The sequence below is a fragment of the Dasypus novemcinctus genome, chromosome 8 (genome assembly GCF_030445035.2).
Source record: "Dasypus novemcinctus isolate mDasNov1 chromosome 8, mDasNov1.1.hap2, whole genome shotgun sequence".
Lineage (NCBI taxonomy): Eukaryota > Metazoa > Chordata > Mammalia > Cingulata > Dasypodidae > Dasypus > Dasypus novemcinctus.
In genome coordinates, this window is record NC_080680.1 from 64,165,040 (window position 1) to 64,178,620 (window position 13,581).

The 13,581-nt window shown below is 36.6% G+C and overlaps 1 protein-coding gene across 8 annotated transcripts in view; it reads left to right on the forward strand.

Moving 5' to 3' along the window:
* The window catches only part of FOCAD (focadhesin), a 380,810-nt gene that overhangs the window by 6,262 nt on the left and 360,967 nt on the right, over positions 1–13,581 (forward strand). The window lies entirely within an intron of this gene.

A 13,581-nucleotide genomic window follows, 5' to 3' on the forward strand; every position in this document is an offset into this window, starting at 1 on the left:
TCTTTAACACCATGGCATGGACTGTTCGTTCATGTCCTTTTAAGTCTTTGCTCACATGTTATCCCAGTGAGCCTTTCCTTGACCATCTTCTTTAAAATTGGAACCACCTAATACTTTCTATCACTTTCCTCTGGTTTACTTTTGTGCATAGCACTCATCTTCAAAATACTGTATAATTTACTATTTTGTTTGCTTTTATCTTCTCCCCGCTAGGGCTATTAGCTTCTTTATAAGGATGGGGATTTTCATCTATTTTGTTTACTTGCTGCTGTAAGCCCAGTGCTTAGTACAATATCTGGCACAAGGTAGGCAGATAAATATTTGTCGAATGAATTAGAAAAGTAGGCTTTTGGTAAGTGCAATCTTTTTCAGGCCTAGGTATTCTTAACATGCTGAGGAAATTCCTGATTTCTGCTTGCAGGTACTTTTGTTATCCACCTTTTTTTTCAGAACTCTCCTAGCCAAACTGCCTTTTCCACTCTAGGCTCTGTAGTCTTTCCAAGAAGAGCATTATATTTGCTAATCAACTGCATAGAATGCCTGCTCTTCAAATACTTAATAACAACCTCTTTACTTTGAATTGTAAATTGTAACTTTTTTATTCCATGCAAAACTGAAATAGTAATATGTGAGAGGGATAGTCTAAGGCAGAAAATTTCCAAAACTTTTTGTTAAATGTTGGCCCTTTTTACTCTGAAAAAAAAAAAATCTTGAGAATTTGAGATAAGAGTGTTGGAGATTTGGACCCAAAGGGTATCCGGAATGAAAGAAAGAGAAAAAAGAGAGTGAAAGAAGGAGAAAGAAAGAAAAAGAAAGAAAGAACGATAGAGCTGGGATCAGGGGATCTGTGAGTAGAGACTGGTCAGACAACTTTATTGTTTACAAGGGGCTCTCTATGTCCTCCAGTCTACATGACAACAAGCAGCAACATGCAGTCTATGTGATAAGAGAATTAATTTTTTTAGTAAAAATGAAGCTATAAATTTTAATTTATAGCATAATGTTATAATAAAATCATTCTGAACCATGGGGATATTATGATGAGCATAACATTCGAATGAATAATTTCTTAAGTACCTTGGCATCAAACTTATTTTTGTATTTTGGCTTTGAGATTTGGTTTTGTATTTTGTTTTTTGCATGCTATCAAGAAAATCTCTGTTCATGTAGATTAACAATTACAAATGGTAATTTTTTTTTAACAGATCACAATGTAATATTATAATCTCTGTTATTTATTTTTTCCTTTTCTCTTTATTTTTAAAAACATTCTATTGTGGAAAATTTTCAAATACATGCATAAATAGAGAGTATAATAAATGAACCCAGTTTCAATAAAATCAACATTTTTCAATGTTGTCTCCCTTTTTTCTTTTTTCTCTAGCTTTAAAAAAAAGTTTTTATATATTTATCTTTAACTTATAGATTTTTTCTTTTAAATATATTGGTATGTCATTATCACACCTACCTATCAATAAATAATTCCATAATATTATCCAATACTCAGTCCATATTTCAGAATATCTTTGTGCCAAAGGGGTCTTGGCACAACTAATAGTCCTTCCCCTCCCCCGTGTTATTGATTTGTTGGAGATTGAATCATTTGTTTTGTAAAATATCCCAAATTCTGCTCTTGACCAATTGCTTCTGCAAGTGGTATTGTTTACCTGGTTCCTCTCTCTCTTGTATTTCTTATAAATTGATAGTTAATTATAGATATTTGTATAGATCCATGTTGAATTTTTTTTTTAGGTAAGAATATTCTTAGAGAGTGCCATGTATATCCTAGTTCATCTTGTCATGAGGATGCAATGTCTGGTTTTCTCACTTTTAGTGATGATTAATGGATTAATGTGGGGTCATCTTGATTTCTCTAATATAAAGTTCCTCATCATCCTTAACCTAGTAGTTTTAGCAGCTGTTATTATCTAGTTCCATTATTTCATTAATGGTTACTAAATGGTGATATTTCTAATTCTAATTCTATCATTCCTGCTTCATTTATTAACTGGAATTCTTCTATAAGTGAGATATTCCTTCATCAACTCAGAGGTTATCCTTATTATAGATTATATAGGAAGGATGGGTAGATACTATATATTTTCACTTCACTTTATCAATTTTCATGGTAATGAGTTGGCTTTCTAGCATCTTTCAATGGTTATCAATAATTGTTTTCAGTATTATTATGAACTCATAAATTTTTACATATTTGGTGTATTTTAATATTTTCTAGTCAGTTTTCTTTTTGATGCTCTATTTATCCCCTTTTTTTTGGCTAGTGGCAGTCCCTTCAAAGTTAGCTTCTTTTTTCCTTTTGACATGATTCCATGATCCAAGCTCATTCTGGACATTTCCTGCCCTAGACCTGAAATCACTTATTTCTCCAAGGTGCTTTTGTTCCTTCTTAGTGGGAAATATTTAGATTCTGTAAGTGGAGTGCTAGAAGTGCTTGTTGCTGTTGAATTGGCCATTGTTTTTAGGTCTTTGCAGTGGACAGGGCTAGGAAGTACAATTTTTGAAAAAGGGCAGGGTGGGGGAGAGGAGAAAAATCTAGAGATATTTTCAATTCAAATGTAAGATTACTTAACATTTGATTTTATGCTTACTCCTTATATAAAACTGCTATTTCTAATTGCATTAATATAATTATGTATTTTTATAAGTTAGAATATGCAAGCTAGTTCAAAATAGTAATACTATTGTTATTACTAACAATAAGTTTACTCAGTAAAACTTAAGATTTCTTTGTAGTTCTTTTTGTTCTTAGAGTATAATCTACCAAGGATGCATGGTCAAAATTTAGTACTGGGGAGCGGATATGGCTCAAGTGATAAGGCCTCTGCTTACCACATGGGAGGACCTGGGTTTGATCCCTGGGGCCGCCTGGTAAAAAAGAAGAGAAAGTGTGCCCACGTGGTGAGTCAGTAACCGTGTGGTGAGCCGAGTGTCCGCACGGTGGGCCAAGTGCCCATGTGGATGCCTGCATGGCAAGCTAAGTGCCCACATGGTGAGCCGAGTGCCCAGGGGAGTGCCCACGTGGCAAGCCAAGTGCCCATGTGAGTGGCCACATGGTGAGCCAGTGCCTGTGCAGTGAGCCAGTGCCCGTGCTGTAAGCTGAGTGCCTGTGCGAGTGCCTGCATGAGTGCCCGTGTGGTGAGCCGAGTGCCTCTATGGTGAGCCAAGTGCCTGAGTGAGTGCCTGCATGGTAAGCCAGTGCCTGTGTGGTGAGCCAGGTGCCTGCGCAGCAAGCCAAGTGCCCACGTAGTGAATCAGTGCCTGTGCAAGCGAGTTACGCAGCAAAATGATGACTCAACAAAAGAGAGACCAAGGGGAGAGTCATGGTGAAGTGCAGCAGAGACCAGGAACTGAGGTGGTGCAATTGACAGGGAACCTCTTTCTACATCAGAGGTCCCCAGGATTGAATCCTAGAGGAGAAAGACCGAAGAGAAGATAAAAAGAGTAATAGATACAGAAGATCACATAGTGAATGGACACAGCAAGAACAGAAGGGTGGGGGAAGGGGATGGGAAGAAAAAAAATTTAGTACTGAGTTTTAAAGTCATTTAGAATCATACTTTTCTCTGTGGGATTATTTCACTAATGTAATATAGGGATAATTTGTTTCAGCTTGTATTCAGTTCTTAATGATTGCTTTTTTTCATTTAATCTTTTTTGATTATGTAAAATAAGAACAATATAACAAAGCCCATTGAGAGATTTGTCTCCATCCCTGTCTCCTCTCTTCTTTTCTCTCCCTTTCTCTATGGTTAAGTATTTCTTTAGTTTTGTGTTCCTTGTTCCTTTTGGAGGATATAAGCAAAGGTATTTTTTATATATTCCTTCCTCTTTCTTTTTATGTAAAAGGAGACATAATATATACACACAGCATCTAAATCTAAGGTTTTTGCTTATGTTTCAGCTTTCCCTAGACAGAGTTCCTGTCCTCATTTTTATTATTGTTTTGGTTTTTTTTCACTTTTATTGCATGCTAATAGGCTTGCTTCTTTTTGCACGTGCGCTTTTACAGGAGGACCTCTTAATCATTTTATGGGGGGATAGTCAAGGAATAAAAAATTAACTGTCTTGTAGGGTGAACAATCATACCAGGGCTTTCCTGGGAATTGTGGTATTCCTGGGACACTGGATTTTCAGTTTTAAAACTGAGATGGTCCCAGACAAAATCTCCCATTTTGCTCAGAGGAGAAAAGGCCAAGATATAAAGATTTTAGAGTTAAAAGGACATTGAAACTGAGCTCTTCTTGTCTGTAGGACCTTGAGATAAATAAAGAAGCCAAAACAAAGTAAGTTTTAAAAGATCAGGGAGATCAATTTTATTCACAAATCAAATTGTATATTCAAAAGTGACTTCATATCTTTAAAGTTTCTTTTTAAAGGAACGGAATACTTTTTAAAAAAAATGTATTTCTCTCCCCTTCATCCCCCCACCCTAGTTGTCTGCTTTCTGTGTCCATTCACTGTGTGTTCTGCTGTGTCCACTTTTATTTTTGTCAGCAGCACCGGGAATCTGTGTGTCTCTTTTTTTGTTGGTCATCTTGCTGTGTCAGCGCTCTGTGTGTGCGGCGCCACTCCTGGGCAGGCTTTTTTCATGTGGAGTGGCTCTCCTTACAGGGCGCACTCCTTCTTTGTGGGGCTCCCCTACATCGGGGGCACCCCTGTGTGGCATGACACTCCTTGTGCCCATCAGCAGTGTGCATGGGCCAGCTCACCACATGGGTCAGGAGGCTCTGGGTTTGAACCTGAGACCTTCCATGTGGTAGGTGGATGCTCTATCCGTTGAGCCAAATCCACTTCCCGGAATACTTTTAATATTCTTTCTTTCCCCAGATTTCTGTTCACAATGAATCACTTGGTAATTAATTTCCCCTCCCTGCTCTGCCACCAGATCCTACATTTACATAAATAGAAAATGACTTCAGAGTGTGTTAAGTATTTGACATAAAACTTGGAAGGAGATAGGGAATGGAATGGGTGATGAAGGTTGGGTGAAGGAGAAAGTGAAGATTATCTACCCACCCACCTGTGAATTTGCCTGTTTCCTCTGTCCTTTCCTGCCTCTGTTTCTCTGTTTTTGGTTTTAAAAATTTTAAGCTTGTAGGATAGGTAGGGGTTAGAGGGCCTCTGAGGCCCTTTGGGGATTGGAAAGTGAGTAGAGCTAGAACAAGTGTTGACAAAAATATTGTATATCCAGGGTGGAGCTGAACATACAAAATTTAACATTTGTTAACATTTGTTAACATTTGTATAGTTAAGACTAGCCCTAAATAAAATTGTGAAGTAGATGAAGCTTGCACTCTTTGCACTTCTCTTATGTAGCCTTTCATTGTAGACATGGACAAAAGTAAATTGGCAGTGTCTGATATCCCAGGGATTTAAGAGATTCGTGCATTGCTACATTACTGAGTTATAATTTAAGAATAGATGAGTGAATGAATGAACTCTAATTTTCTTTATCTCAGTTTATAGCTGCTTCATTCTTTCAGTTGTCTGAACTAAAAACCTTGAGTCATTCTTCACTCTTTTTGCATTCCACATCCTGTTCATCAGGAAATTTTGTTGGCTTTACTTTCAAAATATATGTAAAATCTAAAACAAAGCAAAACAAAAAAACAAAAACAAAATATATGTAAAATCTGATCACTTCTCACCATCCCCGCTGCTTTTACCCCCATCCAAGTCACTGTCATTTCTCTCCTAGATTGTTGCAGTCATCTCCAAACAGGTCTCCCTTCTTTCATCCTTTCCTGCTTACCATCTGTTGTCTGTAGCAGCCAGAATGGTCTTTTTACAATGGCTGGCAACTTTGTCCCAAACCCTGAGGACTTCTCATCCACTCAGGAACATTGAAAGGCCCGCAGCTTCCTACAGAGGCTTGTGATCTGGGCATGTTCTTCACTCTATATTCTCTCACTGTCCCGCTTGTTCACTTGCACCAGCCACTCTGGTGTTACAGGTCTTTCTTAACCTTGCCAAGCATTGTTCTACCTTACGGTCTTTGCCCTTAGTGCTCCTTCTGTCTGAAATGTTCTACTTCCTTCTGGCCTCAGCCCAAATATCATCAAACCAGAAAGGCCTTTACTCTGACAGGTGCTGAAAACATATAAAGCTCTCCCTAAAATTTAGCTGTTGACTGAAATTTTAGTTTTCTGAGTATTACATTATCTATGCATTAGGAAAATTAAACTCTTTAGTGCTGCTTAGGCAATTAAAAACACCCACCCTCTATACTGAGACTAATATACTTGATTAAAATGAGGTTGGAGGATGTTGAGCATACTGGAGGATCACTTACTTTTCTGGGCCAGATGGATTAATCTCCTGGCAAATGATTTTGAATCAAAGGTAATTCTGTTAGCTTACTTGTTTGGAACTCTGTAGGACCGTTATAGCTTCTCATAACTCAAAGGTGTGACTTTCTCATTAAATAGCTCTTAATAAGCAGTATAATTGGATCAAGTGAGACTTTTTTTAAATCTTGGTGTGTGCTATGGTGAAACTGCTTCTGTAAATGCAGATAAAGGATCGTGGTTTCAGTTGAGTAAATAAGATCACTACTTTTTTACTGAGATTGAAAAATTGGTCTTACGTTTTTATTTTAAGTGAATTAATAATTTCTCTTTAATTTAAAAAGTAATATATACCTACTGTAGAAAAAAATATAAATGTATCAAATATTAAGGAGGGATGTAATAATTATCCATAATTTTATTATCCAGAAATAACTTTAACATTTTTGCATATTCACTTTGTCTTTTACCCCTTAATCCTATGTCTTTATGTATATATGTATTAGGAATATATATTATAATATTTAACATAGTTGTATTCTTGTTTTCTTTCAGTTTTTTTACTCTATCATAAGCATTTCTAAGTTTGTTTTAAATTACTGATTAATATTTTATCTGCATATTCCTTTTTTTAAAAAGATTTATTTATTTATTTCTCTTCCCTTCCCCCCCACCCCAGTTGTCTGTTCTTTGTGTCTATTAGCTGCGTGTTCTTTGTCCGCTTCCGTTGTTGTCAGCGGCACAGGAATCTGTGTTTCTTTTTGTTGCATCATCTTGTTGTGTTAGCTCTCCGTGTGGGTGGCACCATTCCTGGGCAGGCTGCACTTTCTTTCGCACTGGGTGGCTCTCCTTGCGGGGCACACTCCTTGCATGTGGGGCTCCCCTACGCGGGGAACACCCCTGCGTGGGAGGGCACTCCTTGCGTGCATCAGCACTCTGCATGGGCCAGCTCCACACGGGTCAAGGAGGCCTGGGGTTTTGAACCGCGGACCTCCCATGTAGTAGACGGATGCCTTAACCACTGGGCCAAGTCCACTTCCCTGCATATTCCTTAGTTTACTTTTAGATTAATCTATAATAAATAGCACTTCAATGAGTAACTTTACACATATATGCTTGCTTTTAAGTCTTTTGTGCTCTTACCTCACTTTTGAAATAGTCACTGAATAGAACTTGAATGATTTATGCCTCACTTTAAGATATAGGCCAAAGTGCTTAGCACTAAGATCAGACACCCAACTACTATAGTAGTACTCTGACTCCCCACTCTCGTTTAGTTTTTGACCTACTGCAGACTTTTGGCTTTTTGTGCTAAGCTTCTCTATGAAATCGAGTATAGTGGGGGTGGGGTGGGGGGTGGAGGGGTGGGGAGGATGTCTTGGGGAGACTCCGATGTCCTGGATCTACCTTGTTTCTTTCCTAAAAGACTGATCTGACCTTTGAGGACCTTTGTATCAGTTTGAAGATAAACCAGTCAGTGTTTGAATTTGTACTGAGAGGTAGAAGTCAACCAGTCTTTGAGGGTAAACTGAAGTCTCTGAACATTGCCTTCATTGTGAGTTGCTGGCCTATGTAGCTGTTTTTGATATTTATCTAGTCAGTCATGTACTTTCAGTGAAATGTTGAAAAGGTCCATTCAGTCTTTACATAAGAAAATTATATGTACTGGTTTTAAAATTTATGAAATTAAAACATTCTCATGAGGAGTTATATATAACTACATGACTTTTCTTTTTCTGTTTTTATTTTTTAAATGTGATTCTTCAATTAGCTTTATTTGAAAGAGATTCCAAACACTGTACTTTGTCAGCTGAATGTCAGCATTTCTTTTCAGGGTCCTCTTCTAATTCTTGAATATGCTGCATGGTGCCAAAGTGAATGGATTTACTAATAAACTCATGGTCAGGAAGATTGTGGACGTTAACTAATACCTGATTTAAACACCCTACAAAAAATATGGCCATGACTAATACTAGCTGCGTAATAGATTAGTAAATGTTGCTTCCTTGGGTAATTACGTGTTTAAAACGCCTTTCACCCAAGTGGGAAATACAAAAGGTGATGCTGCAGTTTTTTAATGGGTTGTGATACATAGCAGATTAAGAGCATAGCTATAACAGATAATAGCTGTCAACTGAAGCATTCATTTAAAATTTATGAAGTAGTCAAGCAACAAAGACTCATTTTCCATCTCTATTAGAGACAACTGGAAACAGTGAAAGAAAGTCTTGTGAACTTTTACATGTGTTCTTTGACTTTTTTTTTTTTTTAAAGAAATTGTACCAAAATGACTGACAGTGCAATAAAATTTCACTAGAGTCTACTGATTTGGGATTGAATTTGACTGAAGTTCATCCTTGTATTACCTATGCAAAATTAATTTGCTCAGTTAAAAAAAAATGGGAAAAGGGGTATGTCTAAAAACAACTAATTACTTTCAAATCCTATATATGTTGGAAACTGAATTCAGGTTACTGTATTAATTTGAAAATAAAGTCATTTAAATTTATTTTTACTTATTCTGGCTTTTATAAATTTGCTTTGGTCTTGAGTTTTCTTTAGTCAGAAAGATACAGATTTTCCTCTATTTCTTACTGTTTTGGAAGTTGATCTGAAAACCATGAAGAGTCGGATCCTGATTCTAACATTTTTTTGAGTCTCTATTGTGTTTTAGGTGCTGTGCTAAACAAACTATTTCAACAAATATTTTTTTGTCTACTTATTACATGCCAAGCCCTGTATAGATGAACAAGATGCAGCTGCTTTCCTGAAGAAAGCCATGTCAGAATAGTAATGCAGGAAGTTTGGTCAGAGAGGAACCCTTTCTGCTTGAGGTAGCCCTTCAACTTTTTCACTGGTATCTAGCAGGTGTTGCTACTTTAAAGATAGAAGCTAGTTCCTTCAGCACATCTTGAGGACTGGTTATAATCCTCAGAGCTGGAAGAGACATTAGAAACTGTCTAATTCCAGTTGTGCAGCTTATCCCCTTTATGTTATGTCCTCATAATCTCTGCCTGGAATGTGATGTCAAGCCCTATTTTCTGAGCAGGGACAAGTAATTCACTCTTCTTTCATGAGAAAGAACATGTAGTGGCTTCCTGCTTGATCTTTCTGCTTTTGGATGGACATTTCTTCCTGAACATCTCACAGTTACCCATCCACACTGACTCTTCCCTGTGTCACTGAGCAATGTTTTGAATTGTCACATGGTGGGGCTACCTGCCACCTAAGTATTCATTTCCAGCAGTGTCACCACCTGTGTCTGTGTGGGAATGTTTGAGCAATCATTTGGGTAAATAATTGATTTAATCTATTTCAGTTCATATTTACTTATTTTATAAAAATGAATGGAAAATGTAAAGATGAAAGTATTGATATTAGTGACAAGAAGCATAGATTGATTAGAGAATAACACTTAATTGCTTAATTTTAAAGTAGTCAGTCTTTCTCCTTAGATGCTCATTGAATTAAACTGAATGGCCATTGATGAATTAAAGATAGGAAATCAAAGAACATATACAAATATGGGGTTGTATTGCTGGTGATGGTGCCACAAGGATGAGGGTTAAGTTTAGATGGATAATTTTTGTGTTTTGCACTCCAGGCATGGAATACCCATATAATATGTTAACTTTTGCCCATTTGACTTTATTCCATGTTTTTAGGATTTCAGTATTTACAAAATTACAGAGCTGTTTCATAGGCTTAAGAACTGCTTTGGGAACCTGATTTAATAGTCTATATCTAAATTGTGACAATCTAATGGATTAGTTACTTAAAGTGGAGTGCTTGGCATATAGGTGCTGTTGAATCCAACATGGCATTCTAAATCCTATATCGTGTTTTGTGTTTATTCAGTGAATATTTAGTAAATATTCACTGTATTTCAAGTGTTTGTTATACGCTGGTCAAAAAGAGAGACCAGGTCTTTGTCCTCAAGAGTTTACATCCATGATGGGGTGATTAGGGGAGCAGAAATAAATAAATCATTTCAGATTGTGGTAAAAGCTGTGAAGGAGACAATAGTGGGTTCCTGTGGGTACTGGGTGGGAAACTACTTTATGAATGGTAAGTAAGGCTCTAGGGAAAATGTGAAAGGTGAGAGGAGTCAGCTGTTCGTACAATGAGGGCAAGAACACTTGAGGCTGAGGGATCTGGGAGTGCCAGGCCTGGAAATGGAAAGAGCTGGAGTGTTCAAGGAGCAAACTGGAGATCATTGTGGCTGAAGTGCCCTATGAGGGAGGGTTGTGAGACCAGGATCTTTGGTTATGACAAGGAGTTTGAATTTTATTCTGAAATACAATGGGAGGCTATTGAATGGTTTTGAGGAGGTGAATTAGATGTCAACTATCTTTTAAACGGAAATCTCATGTATTTTCTAACCTTAGTGCTGGTGACTTGCAATCAGGTGCCCTACCTCTCACTAAAATTCAGATTCTTTTCCACCATTCACCTTCCTTGATTGTCCCCACTCACAATTTGCTTTCCTCTCTCTGAACTCTTAGCTCTTAAAATTTGCCACATATTTTGGTATTTCATTTCGATATTCTCATATTTTTGCTCTTTTATTTTTCTAAGGGGTACTTGCTCTGTGTTTCTTATGTTTCCTGAGTGTCTGTCACAGTGTAGGCACATGGTATCAAGGGAGGCAGGAATCACATTTTTAGAGTATCTCCTGTGTGTGAGATTCTCTTGGCTCTCAGACCCACTTCATAGTATTATTAACACAACCTTGCAAGGCAGGTATCCTCATATTTGACCAAAGAGGACACAGGCACCCAGGTGGTAAGTGATTTCTCTAATTTTATATAGCTAACATTGGAGCAAGGATTTGCCTCCAGGTCTTTTTGTCCCCAAACCCCATGCATATTGTTCTCTGTGTCAAGTTGCTCTGTTATCTGGATGCTAGCCTGTAAGCTTAATATTCAGATTAAAGATGTTTATTTCCTTCCTTACTTTGTACAGTCTTAAGTATTACAAAATATATATGACATTGTTTCACGATGCACCATTCATCTTATTCACTTGAATATTTTCAGAATGGTTCTTCTAACAGTATGGTGATTTCTTTGTTTTTGTGATTGCACCCATTCAGAAATGGAGTATGAAGATATCCTCCATGTCTGTTTGGGCTACATTGACTTAGATGACATTAGAGAAATACACTCCTTTCCTGTACAATTTCTTAGTTCACTTATTCTTTAGCTTTCATTAGTACTAAGTACATACTTAACTCACATGAGTTAACATAACTAAACTATAACCATTCCATTCTACATTAATATAATCATTTAGTTTTTATGAAAAATAAGAAGTGAGGTTGGTCAGCTTATAGCAGTCAAGAAAATTGTTAACATTCAACTTCTGGTCAGTCTACAGAACTGGTTTATTTTTAAGATCTACTTTATATTTATTTCTCTCCCCTTCACTGTTTCCCCCCCCCGCACCCGTTCACTGCTTTCTGTGTCTATTTGCTGTGTGTTCTTCTGTGTCCACTTGTATTATTGTCAGTGGCACCGGGAATCTGTGTCTCTCTTTGTTGCGTCATCTTGCTGCGTCAGCTTTCCGTGCATGTGGCGCCACTCCTGGGTAGGCTGCGCTTTTTTCATGTGGGGCATCTCTCCTTATGGGGCGCAATCCTTTGCACATGGTGCTCCCCTATGCGGGGGATACCCCTGCGTGGCACGGCACTCCTTGCGCACATCAGCCCTGTGCATGGGCCAGCTCACCACATGGGTTAGGAGGCCCTGGGTTTGAACCCTGGACCTCCCATGTAGTAGTTGGGTGCTCTATCCATTGAGCCAAATCTGCTTCCCTACAGAAATGTTTTTAAAACTGGCTTTCTTATAAAATTTCCCTGAAATGCAAATGGGAAAATTGTAATGGCTATGTTTCTACTTGAAATGGAGGAAGTTTTAAAATGGTCTAAAGGTAATTGAATCTAACTAATTAAATTACACTGGCCCCTTTTCAATATTAATTTTTCCATAAAGCAGTGAAAAAAATGGCTAACAAATCTTCTTTTATTGTTTCTAAAATTTTCTAGGCTTTTTTGCTACATGACACCCTTTAATGATGGATTGCTGCATTTGTAGTGATTTGCCTTTCAGAGTGTTATATTCCTTATAGCTAAAGAATGTGTTAGAGTCTGAATATTTTCATATTTTGATAACTATTAAAATTACAAGAGCATATGTTCTTGTGGAATAATTAGAAAATAGGACCAAAATCACCCATGATTGATTTTTTTCTGGACTTTTCTATATGCATCTGTACCTTGAAGCCATACTACTTGGGTTTGAATTCTAGCTCTGCCACTTACTATATGACCTTGGGAAAGTTACTTAACTTTTCCATACCTTAGTTTCTTTATCTGTAAAAGAATTATTTACCCCAGAGTTATTGTGTTAAATGAGTTTATATATAAAGTGCTTAGAATATTGTCTTGCCCATCATATGAGCCATATAAGTAGGGTTTTAAAATTTTTCTTCTGGGAAATTTCAAACATATATAAAATGGAACGGTGTTGTGAACCCTGTATACCTATCTATTATCAAAATTTAGATATTCTCCTTTCATCTGTCACTCTTTTTTGCCAGGGTTGGGAGGCTAGAGTATTTTATAGGAAACACCAAATATCACATCACTCCACAATAAATACTTCAGTTTGTACCATATTAATATTTTATAAAAAGTAATTATTTTAAAGAATAAGTGTACAAAATCTGAGTCATTTTTGAGGGGAAGAATATAGTTAAGACACATAAATACATTTTCTGATGTTCTACTAAATTTTAGTTAACTGACTATTCCTTAAAGTAAGAAGATCATGAATAGGGAGATTTTGTTATTCTGATTAGACATTTATTGGCAAGTAAGATCTTTAAAAAATGACTGGGTATCAGTTTCATTGTAAATATACTGTAAAGATGTATTTTGTATGACAACATCTTTAAAAAAAGCAATTTGAGTAATTATTTTGGTGGAACAAAAATATTTTTAAAAAATTGTAATGTTAGAAAAAAATCTTATAAAGGAGCTAACATTGAAGACTTTTTTGAAGACTTGGATTGGACACTAAAAACTCTAAAGATAAATAAGTCCTTTGATTTTTAAAAATAATTTTGTCATCTCCATATTCATATATTTAATGTATAAACACACACATATGACACTTTATCAAAAGATTATTCAAGCATAATTTGAGAAAATGTTGCAACAGATCAGACATTATTCTACTTAATAGTTTTGTTTCTTACTTTAGTGCCTTTT